Consider the following 15,427-nt stretch of genomic DNA (forward strand, 5'->3'; position numbering starts at 1 on the left):
AGCACCACATCGAGACTCTCCCCGGTGCGACTGTACGTTCACATCCGTACCGACTGCCTGAACATAAAAGGAAAATTGTTCGGTAAGAACTGGAGGCTACGAGGGCGTACCCAAAAGAAACCGGAATTTGGTCAGAAAACAATAATAATTAGGGATGTGCGATACCACCATTTTTCAGACCGATACCAAGTACGAGTACTTCATCTTCAGTACTCACCGATACCGATACTTGCATACCGATACTTTATATACATAAAATTTAAAATAATGCAATGACAGATTATTTTTGAAAATGAATTTTATTTCTTATAAAAAGGCAGCCCAGCCACTTTAAGTCCAAAATAATAGTCTGAAAAATAAAACAAACTCTTGAGTTTGCACTTATTTAAATGAAATTAAGTGCAAGATAAAACAATTTCTCTGAATTTTAAGTTTTTTTTTAAATGAACTGACTTACAAGACGTAAACAAACAACTCTAAGTTCTACACTTTTTAAAATGAACTTATTTTAACGGTTTTTAAATGAAATGAAGTGCAAGATAAAACAGTTTTCTCTGAGTTTTACACTTTACATAAACTAAGGTTTTTAAATGTACTAATTTTAATGACTTTTTTATGAACTTAAGTCAAAGACAGAACAGCCCCTGAGTTTAAAGAGCTGCTGCTGTTCTCTGTGCTGCTCTCAGATCTCTGCTCTTCAGTTTCTCGGTCTTCTGCAGAGTTTGCCGTCGAGTTGCTGCCGGAGTTTTCTTTTTTCCAGCACAACAGCGTCAGACTCTCGTCCACAAGCTTCGCTCTGAGGTGTTTAAACAAATTACTAGTGGTAAATGAACAACATTGCGCACCTCCTTTAGCAATTTTAGCATTGCAGAGTTAGCATTCTGCAAAGCTCGGCTCGTTTTCACTGATATAACAGAATTTCCACACCGGCGGTTCTGGTGAGACGAGCAGCCGTTCTGGACTCATCCTGTTGTCTCTGCTCTGGATGAGACTCATGGAGAATCAACCCGCTGCAGTGCAGCCCTGCGCCTGTCAGCTCCAGAGAGGAGCTTCTTCCTCCTTCATGTTTGTCGGCAGCTTGCATCCCATTTGGTTGCACTACTGCCACCTGCTGGAGAGGAGGGCTTACTACACGTGGGGTTTTCTTGCCGTGAGTATCGGCGGATGGCATCGGTAGCCTTCACGAGTACCCGATACTTTGAAATAAGGCCAGTATCGGTATAAAATTTTTCGCCGGTCATGATGTGCGTGCCAAATTTGGTGAGTTTTCGTGCATGTTTAGGGGGTCAAATTCGCGTTTAGTTGGTAGGTCAGTATAATAATGAAGAAGGAGGAGAAACGAACAAAAAACAATAGAGACCTTGCCCTACGAGCATGGTGGCCTGCGGCCACCATGCCCTCCAGGGCTCGGTTCCTAATAATGAGTTTGGACTCCTGGCCGTCAGATGTGCTGCAGGTAAGCCTCGTGCACATCTGTGAGAAATCTGAGCTCCCAGAGTGACACTGACGCCTGTCAGGAGCTATTTATAGCAACAGAGTGCAGCGGCGGTCTGCGATTTTTTTCCAAAATGGCGACATTGACTGTGAAGCCAGAGCAGCGCAAACATTAAATTCTGCTTCTTGCTGGAAAAACAGCAGCAGAAACACTCAGCTTGTTGCAGCAAGCCTACAAGGATGCTGCTCTGGGGAAGACTCAGGTCCATGAGTGGTCCGGGGGTCTGAGAAGGGCCAGATGTCGGCGTCAGGTCCGCTCAGCGTGAAAACAATGCTGAGCTGCTTCTCGGCTGTCCAGGGTCTCGTCCACAGCGAGTCTGTCCCTCCAGGTCAGACTGTAAACCAGGACGACTACAGGAAGTCCTCAGACGCTCCGTGAGGATGTGAGGAGGAAGCAGAGCGTCGTGGCGGAGTGGAGCCGGTTGATCCACCACCACAGAGCGCCAGCGGACACGGCGCTGCGCCTCACGCAGTTTCTGGAGAAGAATGAGATGAATCTCCTCTCCCATCCGCCTGATTCGCTAGATGAAGCCTTGAGTGTGCGATATGACGATTTAAGATCGTTAAGGATTATAACGTCGGGACGATTCTCATAAATCAGAAAGATCGTTAAATCGTCACGTTCTCCTTGTTGTTTTTTCACCAATATATAATATTTTTTGGAGTGATGATGTTACCTGAAAGCTTCAGATAATATCAACTAAACATTCCCTCTGGTGCAGTTCTCCACACACACAATAGATACATGCAGCGCAACATTAACATGATTTCAAAAAAAACACGCAGCCACAGCCAGCGCTGCGTTCGGGACACAAAGGCAGCTAACAGCGAGCGGAGCGCTGTGGAGCTTCTCTACCTGGAGCTGCTGCTGGGTGGAGGCTGGGTGGAGGCTGGGTGGAGGCTGGGCGGAGGCTGGGCGGAGGCTGGGTGGAGGCTGGGAGGAGGCTGGGTGGAGGCTGGGTGGAGGCTGGGAGGAGGCTGGGCGGAGGCTGGGAGGAGGCTGGGTGGAGGCTGGGAGGAGGCTGGGTGGAGGCTGGGTGGAGGCTGGGTGGAGGCTGTGTGGAGGCTGGGTGGAGGCTGGGTGGAGGCTGGGTGGAGGCTGTGTGGAGGCTGGGAGGAGGCTGGGTGGAGGCTGGGTGGAGGCTGTGTGGAGGCTGGGTGGAGGCTGGGTGGAGGCTGGGTGGAGGCTGTGTGGAGGCTGGGCGGAGGCTGGGTGGAGGCTGTGTGGAGGCTGTGTGGAGGCTGGGAGGAGGCTGGGCGGAGGCTGGGAGGAGGCTGTGTGGAGGCTGGGAGGAGGCTGGGTGGAGGCTGGGCGGAGGCTGTGTGGAGGCTGGGAGGAGGCTGTGTGGAGGCTGGGAGGAGGCTGGGCGGAGGCTGGGAGGAGGCTGGGTGGAGGCTGGGAGGAGGCTGGGTGGAGGCTGGGTGGAGGCTGGGTGGAGGCTGGGCGGAGGCTGGGTGGAGGCTGGGTGGAGGCTGGGTCAGGCAGAGCTGGGTTACAGCAGCAGTACGGGATCTACAAGAGATCAGCCGCCATAGAAACACCCCAACAAGCTGGAGGGAGAGACGCTGAAGCTAGCACCGAGGCTAATGCTAGCTAGCGAGCTACCGTTAGCAGTTCACAAGCTAGCATGAGGGATTTTATATACAACAAATCACAGAAATGTGAAAAGACACTTAGTGAACAAACCATCAAGCTAACAGCTGAAATGAACCTTTAGTCTGATCACTAGTGGAACGTCTTTGATTTAATGGGATGATGAGGGGCTGTGTTTCAATGGAGACAGAGCCCTCTAGTGGTCATATAGCGCAACTATTAAAACTTTATCCCATTAAAACTGCTAAAAAGCTATTTGATGTTTAGTTTTTTGTGTTACAAAAGTGCACTCTATTGCTGTTCATTACTTTTTATGTTTGTGTTCATTGCACATTTTGATTAGAAAAAAACCTGTACTATTTAAATTAAAGCCAGTTTCTTTAGCTTAAATTGTCTTTTTTTTCTTTTACGGTTTTGCATGTTCAAATACAGTTTATACATTTTATATGTTTAACATTGGGGGAAAAATGATCAAACTTGCAAATTAGTCTAGAAAAATCAATATAAAAAAGAATCGTGATAAAATCGTGATTGTGATATTAATTTAAAAAAATCATGATATGACGTTTTTTCCATATCGCCCACCCCTAGCCTTGAGTGACTTTTTCTTGTTCCCCAAGTTGAAGAAGCAGCTGAAGGGACAGCGGTTTGCAGATGTGGAGGAGGGGACAGACAAATGGCAGCCGGCAAAAAATGGCACAATTACGCACGGGTGTGACGACGCATTCGTGAGGTGGGAGACACGGCTGGAGCGCTGCATTAATGTGGATGGAGACTATTTTGAAGGTGACAGTGATGTTTTATTTTGAAATGTCAGAAGTAAAAAGTTACAGTCAAATTCCGGATTCTTTTGGGTACCCCCTCTTATGTTGGAGATGGGAGTAATAGAAGAGTCCAACAGTGCCTGGTGTAGTCCCATTGTTCTGTTGATGAAGAAGGATGGGACTGTACGCTTCTGTGTGGACTACCGCAAGGTGAATGATGTGTCACGATTTGATGCCTACCCAATGCCCCGGGTCGGCGAACTCCTGGACCAGCTGGGCACTGCTCGCTTTTTCACGACACTGGATTTGACGAAGGGCTACTGGCAAATTCCCTTGTTGCCAGAGTCCCGGGAAAAATCGTCTTTCTCCACTCCGTACGGGTTGTACCAATTCGTCACATTTCCATTCGGTTTGTTCGGGGCCCCGGCCACATTTCAACATCTCATGGACGCTGCGCCTGCATGCCGCAAATGCTGCCGCCTACTTGGACGTCATCATCCATAGTGATAGCTGGGCGGAGCATGTGCAGCAGGTGTCCGTGGTGCTCCGGTCGCTGAGACAGGCGTGGCTTATGGCCAACCCGAAGAAGTGTGCAGTTGGATGGAGGGAGGTATGGTACCTGGGGCAGCGGGCTGGTGCATCCACAGATAGACAAGACAGCCACGATTGCAGCTTGCCCACGGCCCAAGTCCAAAAAGGAGGTGAGGCAGCCACCAAATCCATTACATCAGCTGGAAACTCTCAGAGAGGGAGTCGCAGTACAGCACCGTAGAAAAGGAGTGTCTGGCCATCCGGTGGGTGGTCGGGACGCTTCGCTACTACCTGCTTCATCCTCTGTTCGGACCACGCCCCGCTCCAATGGCTCCACCGCAGGAAGGACACCAACGCCCGAATCACTCGGTGGTATCTGGTTTTGCAGCCCTTTAAGTTCGAGGTGGTCCAGAGGCCGGGGACACAGATAGCGGTGGCCGATTTCCTCTCTCGCCCTCCGGGGGGGGGGGGGGGGGGGGGGGGGGGGGGGTACACTTGGCCAGGTGTTTCCCCGACCTCAGTTGGGCGGTGGAGGTGAGTGGAGGAGGGGCGTGATTTGCTCTGGGCTGCAGGAGAGAGGGGATCAATTGATGACGGTCTTTCCTGCTAGAAGTAGTGCTCTGGACTGGCGCAGGGGGAGAGCTGCACACACTGCAGCAGAAGCAGGAGGAAGCCAGTGCACGCAAAACTGGAAAGTTTGGAGACGGTGACGACCAGGAGGAGAACTGCATGGTGTGATGGCAGCTAGGGAAGCCCGCCGGACTGAGCTGTGGTGACTGTGTCCACTGGCAGTAAAGCAGTTTGAACACTGGCTGTGGAGTCACCTGCGTCTAGCAGACCGCGGTGGCACTTGCGTGCTGCAGGGACATAATGGGGTAAGGTGGGACGTGCTCCAGAAGAACAGGTTGAGACCATGAAGGTCCTGGACTGACCCTGGTCCTCTCCATCAGCAGCACAGTCAGCCAGTGTGGTCCGTCCTCTGGCCAGGGCGGAGGTGTGGAGCCAGCAGTCCGGCTATGGTGAAGCCGTGACAGAAGCTCCATGTCCTGACTGTCCTCCGCCTGTCTCTGTCCATCCATCCATCCATCCATCCATCCATCTATCCATCCATCCATCCTCCACTGCTTATCCGAGATTGGGTGGCGGGGCAGCAGTCTAAGCAGGGATGTCCACACTTCCTGTCCCAACACTTCCTGTCCCCAGACTCTTCCTCCAGCTGTTCCTGGAGGATCCCGAGGTGTTCCCAGTCCAGCCGAGAGACATGGTCTCTGCATCCTGTCCTGGTCAGAATCAGAATCAGAATCAGTTTATTGTCATTGCACAAAGTGCAACGAAATTTCAAGCAGCATCCGTGTATTTAAAAGAACAACCAACAATAGTGCAAATTTAAAAGGAAAACATAAATAGAAAAAAAAAAAAAAAAAAAATCATATATAGAAAAGAACTTGCAGTATTTGCAGATTATTGCACATTTCCATGAGTGCGTGTCTGTCAGTGACCCTTCAGATTCAGTGCAGTGATGGCTTGTGGAAAGAAGCTGTTTCTTAGTCTGTTTGTCTTTGTTTTGATGGACCTGTAGCGCCTGCCAGAGGGGAACAGTTCAAACAGGTGGTGTGCTGGGTGGGTACTGTCTCTTTTGATTGCCTCAGCTCTGCTGAGGCAGCGGGATGTGAATAAGTCTCTGATGGAGGGAAGAGGGCATCCGATGATCTTTTCAGCTGTCCTCACCACTCTTTGTAGTCTCTGCCTGTCTGCCTCGGTGCAGTGGGAGAACCACACGGTGATGCAGTAGGTCAGGATGCTCTCGACGGTGGAGCGGTAGAAGGTCACCAGCAGCTTCTCACAGATGTTACTTTTCCTGAGAACTCTCAGGAAGTGCAGACGCTGCTGTGCCTTCTTAAAGACAGCTGAGGTGTTTGCAGACCAGGAGAGGTTGTCGGTGATCACAGTGCCCAGGAAGGTGAAGGTGTGGACCCTCTCCACTGGATCCCCGTGTATGAAAAGGGGAGGTGGATCAGACCTGCGTTTCCTAAAGTCCACGATGACTTCTTTGGACTTTGTGGTGTTCAGAGACAGGTTGTTTGCCGAGCACCACTCAGCCAGTTTCAGGACTTCATCCCTGTAGGCAGACTCATCGCCCCTGGTGATCAGTCCCACCAACGTTGTATCATCCGCAAACTTAATGATGGTGTTGCTGGAGTGGGCGGGTCTGCAGTCCGTGGTGTAGAGGGTGTAGAGCAGTGGACTCAGCACACACCCTTGCGGAGAGCCTGTGCTCAGTGACCGGGTGGAGGACTGGTGGGGCCCCAGTTTAACCGTCTGGGGTCGGTTTGTCAGGAAATCTTTGATCCAGGTGCAGGTGAGTGGGGGGAGTCCCAGATCGATCAATTGTGTTCCTTGGGGTCTCCTCCCGGTGGGACATGTTCAGATCTCCTCCCAGGGAGGCTCCAGGAGGTTCCATCCTAAAGAGGAGCTGAGCTCCTCACTGCTCCTCTCCATGTGGAGCAGCGGCTCTGCTCCCAGCTCCTCCCCCTGGTGATGTAGCTCCTCCCCCTGGTGACGTAGCTCCTCCCCCTGGTGACGTAGCTCCTCCCCATGTCACTGCAGAGGAAGCTCCTTTCAGCCTCTTGGATCTGGATCTGGTCCTTTGGGTTCTGACCCAGACTCAGAACCAGAGGTGAGGGGGGAACGTGGACTGACGGTGAATCCAGAGCTTCTTTCAGCTCCTTCTTCACCACAACGGACTGAAACACTGCTCCACCCTCCTGTCAGTCTCTCCTCCACCCTTCCTCCACTGTGAACAAGACCCCAAGATACTGAAACTCCTCCACCTGGACCAGAGTCTCTCCACCGACCTGGAGAGGACAGACCACCTTCTTCCGGTCCAGGACCAGGGCCTTGGATTTGGAAGTTCTGATCATCATCCCTGTAGCTTCACACTCGGCTGTGAACCGCCCCAGTGCATGATGGTCCAGGTTCCATGGAGCCAACAGGACAACATCATCTGCAAAAAGCAGAGATGAAATCCTGTGGTCCCCAAACCGGACCCCCTCCAGCTCCTGGTACCTGAACCAGACCCCCTCCAGCTCCTGGTCTCTGAACCGAACCTCCTCCAGCTCCTGGTCCCTGAATGGGACCCCCTCCAGTTCCTGGTCCCCGTACTGGACCCCCTCTGGCCCCTGGCTGCGCCTAGAAATTCTGTCCATAAAGATATTGAACAGAACCGGTCCAAAGTTCAGTCCGGCTGGAGTCCAACATGAACCAGGTCCAGGTCCAGCTTACTGCTATCAATGCGGACCAGACTCCTACACCGGTCCTACAGAGACCGTACGGCCCTGAACAATTGGCCCTTGACTCTGTATTCCTGAAGCCCCCCACAAGGAACCGCGAGGGACGCGGTGGAACGTCTTCTCCAGGTCCACAAAGCACATGAGGACTGGTTGGACAAACTCCCACGAACCCTGGAGCCCCTATGGAGGGTCTCAAGCTAGTCCAGGGTTCCACGACGAGGACAAAAACCGCATTGTTCCTCCTGGATCCGAGGTTCCACTATCGGTGGAATCCTCCTCTCCAGGACAGAGACACAGAGATGGTCTCTGTCCTCCACCTATCTCTGTCCTCCGCCTGTCTCTGTCCTCCGCCTGTCTCTGTCCTCTGCCTGTCTCTGTCCTTCGCCTGTCTCTGTCCTCCGCCTGTCCCTGTCCTCTGCCTGTCTCTGTCCTTCGCCTGTCTCTGTCCTCCGCCTGTCCCTGTCCTCCACCTGTCTCTGTCCTCCGCCTGTCCCTGTCCTCCGCCTGTCTCTGTCCTCCGCCTGTCTCTGTCCTCCGCCTGTCTCAGTTCAGCTGCAGGTAAAGAGCCTCTTCAATCATACAGGAAACAGTCGCACTTACAGCTGTTCAGGACTCAGTCTGGGCTCCCTGCTCTCCGCCGCTCGGCTGCAACAGTCGGAACACGCCATGTCCCCAAGATGTCCACCTGTCCCACCTGTCTCACCTGTCTCAGATACCTGTCTGTCTCTCTGTCTGTCTGAGGCTTGTGCTGCTGTATCCAGTCTGCTGAAATCTGCTCTGCTGCTGGAATTCTGCTTGTTTTTGACTATCTGACACACACACACACACACACACACACATTCATTCTTCCAGTTCATGTCCTGTTTTCCTGGGAACAGTGAAAGGCCTGTAACACACATAAAGCCACAACTATCCCTCAAAAACACTTTGATTGCCAACAGAACACACACACACACACACACACACACACACACACACACACACACACACACACACACACACACACACACACACACACACACACATTCCTGCTGGTTCTTGAGCAACAGCAGAGCGGTGGTTCTCTCTGGAACTGCAGTCGCACCAGGGGAGGAGAACCCTGCAGAACCAGGATCAGAGGAGGAGAACCCTGCAGAACCAGGATCAGAGGAGGAGAACCCTGCAGAACCAGGATCAGAGGAGGAGAACCCTGCAGAACCAGGATCAGAGGAGGAGAACCCTGCAGAACAAGGTCAGAGGAGAACCTGCAGAACCAGGCTCAGAGGAGGAGAACCCTGAAGAACCAGGATCAGAGGAGGAGAACCCTGAAGAACCAGGATCAGAGGAGGAGAACCCTGAAGAACAAGGTCAGAGGAGAACCTGCAGAACCAGGCTCAGAGGAGGAGAACCCTGAAGAACCAGGATCAGAGGAGGAGAACCCTGCAGAACAAGGTCAGAGGAGAACCTGCAGAACCAGGCTCAGAGGAGGAGAACCCTGAAGAACCAGGATCAGAAGAGGAGAACCCTGCAGAACAAGGTCAGAGGAGAACCTGCAGAACCAGGCTCAGAGGAGGAGAACCCTGAAGAACCAGGATCAGAGGAGGAGAACCCTGCAGAACAAGGTCAGAGGAGAACCTGCAGAACCAGGCTCAGCGGAGGAGAACCCTGAAGAACCAGGATCAGAGGAGGAGAACCCTGCAGAACAAGGTCAGAGGAGAACCTGCAGAACCAGGCTCAGAGGAGGAGAACCCTGAAGAACCAGGATCAGAAGAGGAGAACCCTGCAGAACCAGGCTCAGAGGAGGAGAACCCTGCAGAACCAGGATCAGAAGAGGAGAACCCTGCAGAACCTACTTTGTCTCCTGCTGGTTTGTGTCTCAGCAAATGGACGTCTTGTTAAGACACAGAACCCGTCTCAGAAACATGTCTCTCTGTACCAAAGCCGCTGTCCAGGAACATGAGGGACGTCTTACGGGACTTGGTGGCAGAGTGACGGATGGAGACGTCTTCGTCCTCCTCTCCAGTGGAATGCATAGGACAGAAAGATGGTTCTTCATGCTCACGCTTTGTCTACAGAACTGCAGAACACACCCAGATCAAACCCCGTTCCCAGGGTAGAGGACGTAGTGGACGACCTGGGGGGACACCATCGTCTCACTGCTGGACCAGGGGAAGGCGTGTCCCAGGGGTTTATGAGGACAGCAGACCGCCTTCGACCCCCTGGGTCCTCTACCAATGGGTCAGGACCCCTTTGGACCTCATGAACGTCCAGTGGCGTCCAGCAGGGTCCAGTGGAGTCCAGTGGTGTCCAGCAGTATCCAGCGGTGTCCAGTCACGTCCAGTGGCATCCAGTGGCGTCCGGCAGCGTCTAGCCATGTCCTGCGGCATCCAGCGGCGTCTAGCCGCATCCTGCGGCATCCAGTCACGTCCAGCGGCATCCAGTGGTGACAAGTGGCGTCCAGCGGTGTCCAACGGCGTCTAGCCGCGTCCTGCAGCATCCAGCGGTGTCCAACAGCGTCCAACGGCATCCAGCGGCGTCGAGCGGCATCCTGCAGCATCCAGTGGTGACTAGTGGCGTACAGCGGTGTCCGGCGGCTTCCAGCGGCATCCAACGGTGTCCAACAGCGTCCAGCGGCGTCCAACGGTGTCCAGCAGCGTCCAACGGCATCCTGCGGTGTCCACTGGTGTCCAACGGTATCCAGTCACGTCCAGCGGTGTCCAGCGGTGTCCAGCGGCATCTGGTGGCTTCTAGCAGCGTCCAGCGGCGTCTAGCGGCATCCTGCAGCGTCCACCGGCATCCAGTGGTGTCCAGGCACGTCCAGCGGCATCCAGTGGCGTCCGGTGGTTTCTAGCGGCGTCCAGCAGCATCCAGCAGCGTCCAGTGGCATCCAGTGGCATCTAGCGGCATCTAGTGGCATCCTGTGGCGTCCACCAGCGTCCAGCAGCGTCTGGTGGCTTCTAGCGGCGTCCAGCGGCATCCACCGGCGTCCAGTGGCGTCCAGTGGCGTCCAGCGGCGTCTAGCGGCATCCTGCGGCGTCCAACAGTGTCCAGTCATGTCCAGCGCCGTCCAGCAGCATCCAGCGGTGTCTGGTGGCTTCTAGCGGCATCCAGCGGCATCCACAGGCGTCCAGCGGCGTCCACAGGCGTCCAGCGGCGTCCAGTGGCGTCCAGCGGCGTCCAGCGGCGTCCAGCGGCATCCAGCAGCGTCCAGCAGCATCCAGCGGCATCCGGCAGTGTGTGGAGCAGTGCCTTGAAGGACTGTAGGACGAAAAGACGTTCCTGTTTCTGAACTGAAACCTGATGTGGGCCAGATCAGGTCCAGAGCGGTACGTCTCCGTCTCGTGCCATGGGACCCTTGGCCTAAGAGACCGAATCAGCTGACACTGGAGATCCACTCAGACCAAGATGATGATGATGATGATGATAATGATGATGATGAGTACTATGCGGTGCAGGGCCACTCGCTCTGATTGGCCACAGCCTGGGAGGACCATTGGACCGGCACCAGGAGGACAACGAACACGAAGACGTGAACAGAACCACTGGAGGCCTGGAGGGTCCCTCTGCAAGCCGTCCAGCAGGACAGTGAGGGGACAGCTCCAGACGGCCCCAGAACCAGGCGACAGAGAGGACAAAGCATTCAACCCAGCTCCTCCTGGAGCTGAGAGCAAAACCAGAAACCAGGTCCAGCCCCGCCAGGTCTCAGCTGAATCACTGCCACGGCAACGCAACTGGAAACAGATCCAACACACCAGAGACGTCTTCAGAAGCCTCTGAGCTGGAACCGACCGGCCAAGACCACTAGAGGGAGCTCAGGGACCAGAATGGCCCATCAGGGCCAGAGACCAGCACTGGGGGAGAGAGGGGTGGAGGGGTGGAGGCAGAGGGGTGGAGGCCTTGGTTCAATTCAATTCAATTCAGCTTTATTTATGAAGAGCCAATTACAACATGGTGGTTTCTAGACACTTTACAGAGAAACCCAACAGATCCACATGAGCAAGAACCCTGCAGAACCAGGCCCAGAGGAGGACCCTGCAGAACCAGGCCCAGAGGAGAACCCTGCAGAACCAGGCTCAGAGGAGGAGGACCCTGCAGAGGCAGGATCAGAGGTGGTCTTCCTGCTGTCCCGGTTGGGGTGAGGGGACAGAAAGAGAAGGAGATAGGACAGACAGGTTCTTGTCTCTACATACAGTTCATATATAAACAGGGTCCAGAGGCTACAGGAGGAACAGTCATCAGTCACATGTAGCAATACAATGAAATTACATTGAAACAAGAGAAGGAGCAGAGCTGGGAGCCGGTTCCACAGGGTAGAACCCGGGGTTCAGTAAACCGTACACCCACTGGGTCCGGGTTCCTCCATCAATCAGTGGAGCAGCTGTTTTGATTGAAGCCCAGTTAGAACTGAACCCACTGGATCCAGGCTGTCTCAATGGATCAGCTGACTGATGTTCTGTCTGCGATCCCTCAAGCACGGCTCTAGTCCACCCCAGAGACAGTCTCTTGGTCCAGGGTTCTGGTGTTCTGACTATTGGTCTCCCACAGTGGAAAGAGAGAGAGAGAGGGAGAGCGAGAGGGGGAGAGATCATTTTATTTCCTTGGAAGTGGACACAGGTTCACAGATTTATACAATAAATCCACGAGTCATTTTCCCAACATCACCTTACAGAACAGTTACATAATAGTTGAGAGAGAGAGAGAGAGAGAGAGAGAGAGAGAGAGAGAGAGAGAGAGAGAGAGAGAGAGAGAGAGAGAGGGCGAGCAGGCGCGACCCCTGGCTGTAAGCTTTGTTGAACAGAAAGGTCTTCATCCTGGTCTTACAGCAGAGGCTGAGTCAGCCTCCCCTCCAGACTCTGGAGCTGGTTCCACAGAACAGGAGCCTGATAGCTAAAGGCTCTGCCTCCTGTTCTACTGTTAGAGAACCAGGAACCTCCAGCAGACCAGCACTCTGAGAAGGAAGCGTTCTCCTGGGACAGTCTGGGACTAACAGCTGTTTAAGATCTGATGGTTCCTGGTTGTTCAGGGCTTTATAGGTTCAGAGGAGGATTTTGAATTCTATTCTAGATTTAACAGGAACAAACACAGTGTTTTATTGTCCAGGTGAGGTCGTTCACTCAGGCTCAGTGTGCAGCTCCTCTTCTGCTGTTCAGACAGACAGACCGGCTTATTAAGGCAATGTTAAGATGAGGAAGAGGAGCAGGAACTGTTGGGAGCTACTTTACAGCTTCAAACAGCGTTACTGCGACCTGTGATGTATGTAAAATAAACTTAAAAATTAAAAAAAAAAATGTAAAAAAAAAGTAGTGAAAAGAATCGGAATCGGTATCGGCGATACTGGCCCAGTAATTACTTGGGATCGGATCGATCCCAAAATTTGGAGTATCGCCCACCCCTACTGTCTGCTGGAGATAATAACGGAGACAGGGGTGTGTGAAGAGTGGGCGGGGCTTACCGTTAGTCAGTCAGCTGGACTGACAGCTGGAGACGTCTGGACTGCTGGACTGCAGACAAGACTGACAGGGCGGAGTTTCCAGCCTCTGGGATGTAATCCATCGTGACGGTAGAGAGCAGGGTGGTTCCAGCAGAGGTGGAAGTTGTCGATGAAGTGAAGGTGGTGAGCTGAGCGGGATTGTTGAAGCCAGGTGTTCAAGCTGAGGAGCCTGGAGAAGCGCTCAGCACCCCGGAAGAGCGTTGGCAGGGGGCCGCTGATGGAGATCATTTCTCCGGAGCTTTGTAGCAGACTGAAAGGCTCCTTAAAATCCTTTCCGGTGAGCTCGGAGTGTCGCCGCGTCGTGTCGTTGGACCCGATGTGAACGATCACCCGGCGAGCGGAGGAGGGGCGGACCGGAGGAGCTCTGGGAGTTTATCCAGGATGGTGGGGAAGGTGGTGCCGGGAAAACACCGTGTGATGGCGTTAAAGAAGCGAATATTCTGCACGATGCTGGCGCCGATGATGAGTGAAGTCGGGGGGAAGAGAGGCCGAGGCGGGGGCGGGGCGGCGACGTGGGTGTCCTGGGCCGGGGAGCGCTCTGCGGGGCGCTGGCAGCAGCCTCGTTCCCGGGTCTCCCTGGGGCGGCAGTGGCTCCCGGAATGCCTCCTCACTGCCTCCATAATCAGCCTCCGGCGCCGCGGAGGTCGAAGCCCGGGATGGTTGCTGCTTCTCCGGGATCGGCGGGACACGCTCCAGCTCCGGGGCCGCGGCGGAGCGGCTGGGACCCAGCAGGACGGGAAACCGGAGCGGCGTCGGGCGGCGTGGTTTCCAGGTTGTTAAGATCCTGGCGGCGGGCTGTGGGCCCCCCGGGGGGTGCGGCAGCAGCCGCAGCAGACCGCCGGCCTTCATCATCCGCCGTGTCGTCGCCGTCGTGCTGCGTCAGGGCGAGGCGGCGGTTGGAGAGGGGTAGTGGAGGCGGAGCCGCGGTGGGCCGAGGCTCGTGGCCTCGCACTACCACCTCAGCCCAGGAGCGGTGCTCCGGTGTGGAGCAGGAAGGAGCGCAGGGTGCCGAGGCGGCGGCGGCGGCCATTAATGACGATATCACCATAGATTGGTCGATCGTCAACGTCCGAGTCTTCTCCAGCAGGTCGTCCTTCTCCCTGAGCTCATTCCACAGCCGGCGGATGTCTTCTCTCAGGTCGGCCATGATCCTCTCCGCCTTAGCGGCGGGGCGGTAGGGGCGAGGTTCGTGGAGCAGCGGCGCCGCCATTGCTGTGACGTTCAATAACAAAACACAGCGGTTCCTGTTCTGGTCCAGGTCTGAGCGGACCACCTGAGGAAGGACTACAGTGAGGATCCGCTCTGATCCCCGAATCCAGGAGGGACTGCTGGAACCAGGAAAGAGCGGGTCAGTTGACCAAAGACGTTCTGAGGAAAGGACAGACGGACGCGTCCATCAGACTGTCCAGGTCGGAGCGAAATCCACGATGTGGCGGAAATAAATGAAATTGAACTGAAAGTCCTTCATTCGTCCCACAAGAGGAAACTGCAGAGTTCCAGCAGCACAGAGGAAGAAATATAAAGAGAATAGAAATGTGGAGCTTTACAAAGCCCAACACAGAGAAATTAAAAATCATTTAAATAGATTTTTGTTATTTTTATTTATTTTAATATAATTAGGTCAGATATAATTAAATAACAGACATGATTAAATATAATTTAAATCTAAATTTAAGACAGACACGTGTACAATATGATAGAAAAATGTGAGAAACACAAAAGATGAATAGACAGGAGTTCCAGAACTGAGTGGCTGATGATGATCGCACCTGATAGATGAAGGTGCAGAATGTCCTGACGGCGAGGAGAGTGAGGTGTGTGTCTGTGTGGTCTAGGTGGAGCAGCTGCAGTGGGACAAAGAGACAAGAGGAAGACAGCTTTACAGGATCCAGGATCCAGAGGGAGGGACGAGGAGACGACTGGAAGACTGAGGACAGGAGGACAGCTTGACCTGAACGGCACCAAACACCTGAGGAAACGTCCAGCAGGACTGAAGGAAACATGGGCCAGAAAGAAGGAAAATGATGGCAGGATGAAGGAGAGGAGGAGGAGGAGGAGGAGGAGGAGGAGGAGGACATCCGCTCAGCTCCCAGAAGAAGCTTCCTGAAGCGAGGCTGTGCGCAGTGTGACACTGCAGTGTAACGACCAGCAGAGGGCGCCAACGCGACCACTAGGGCGCAAGCGGCCCTGAAACAACACAGCAGAAGAAGAACAACAACATCAGGGAGCAGAAGAAGAAGAAGGAGAAGTCGTTCGAACGCGCAGCGCGCGCACACGGAGCTTC

Source organism: Salarias fasciatus, chromosome 7, assembly GCF_902148845.1.
Source record: "Salarias fasciatus chromosome 7, fSalaFa1.1, whole genome shotgun sequence".
Classification (NCBI taxonomy): domain Eukaryota; kingdom Metazoa; phylum Chordata; class Actinopteri; order Blenniiformes; family Blenniidae; genus Salarias; species Salarias fasciatus.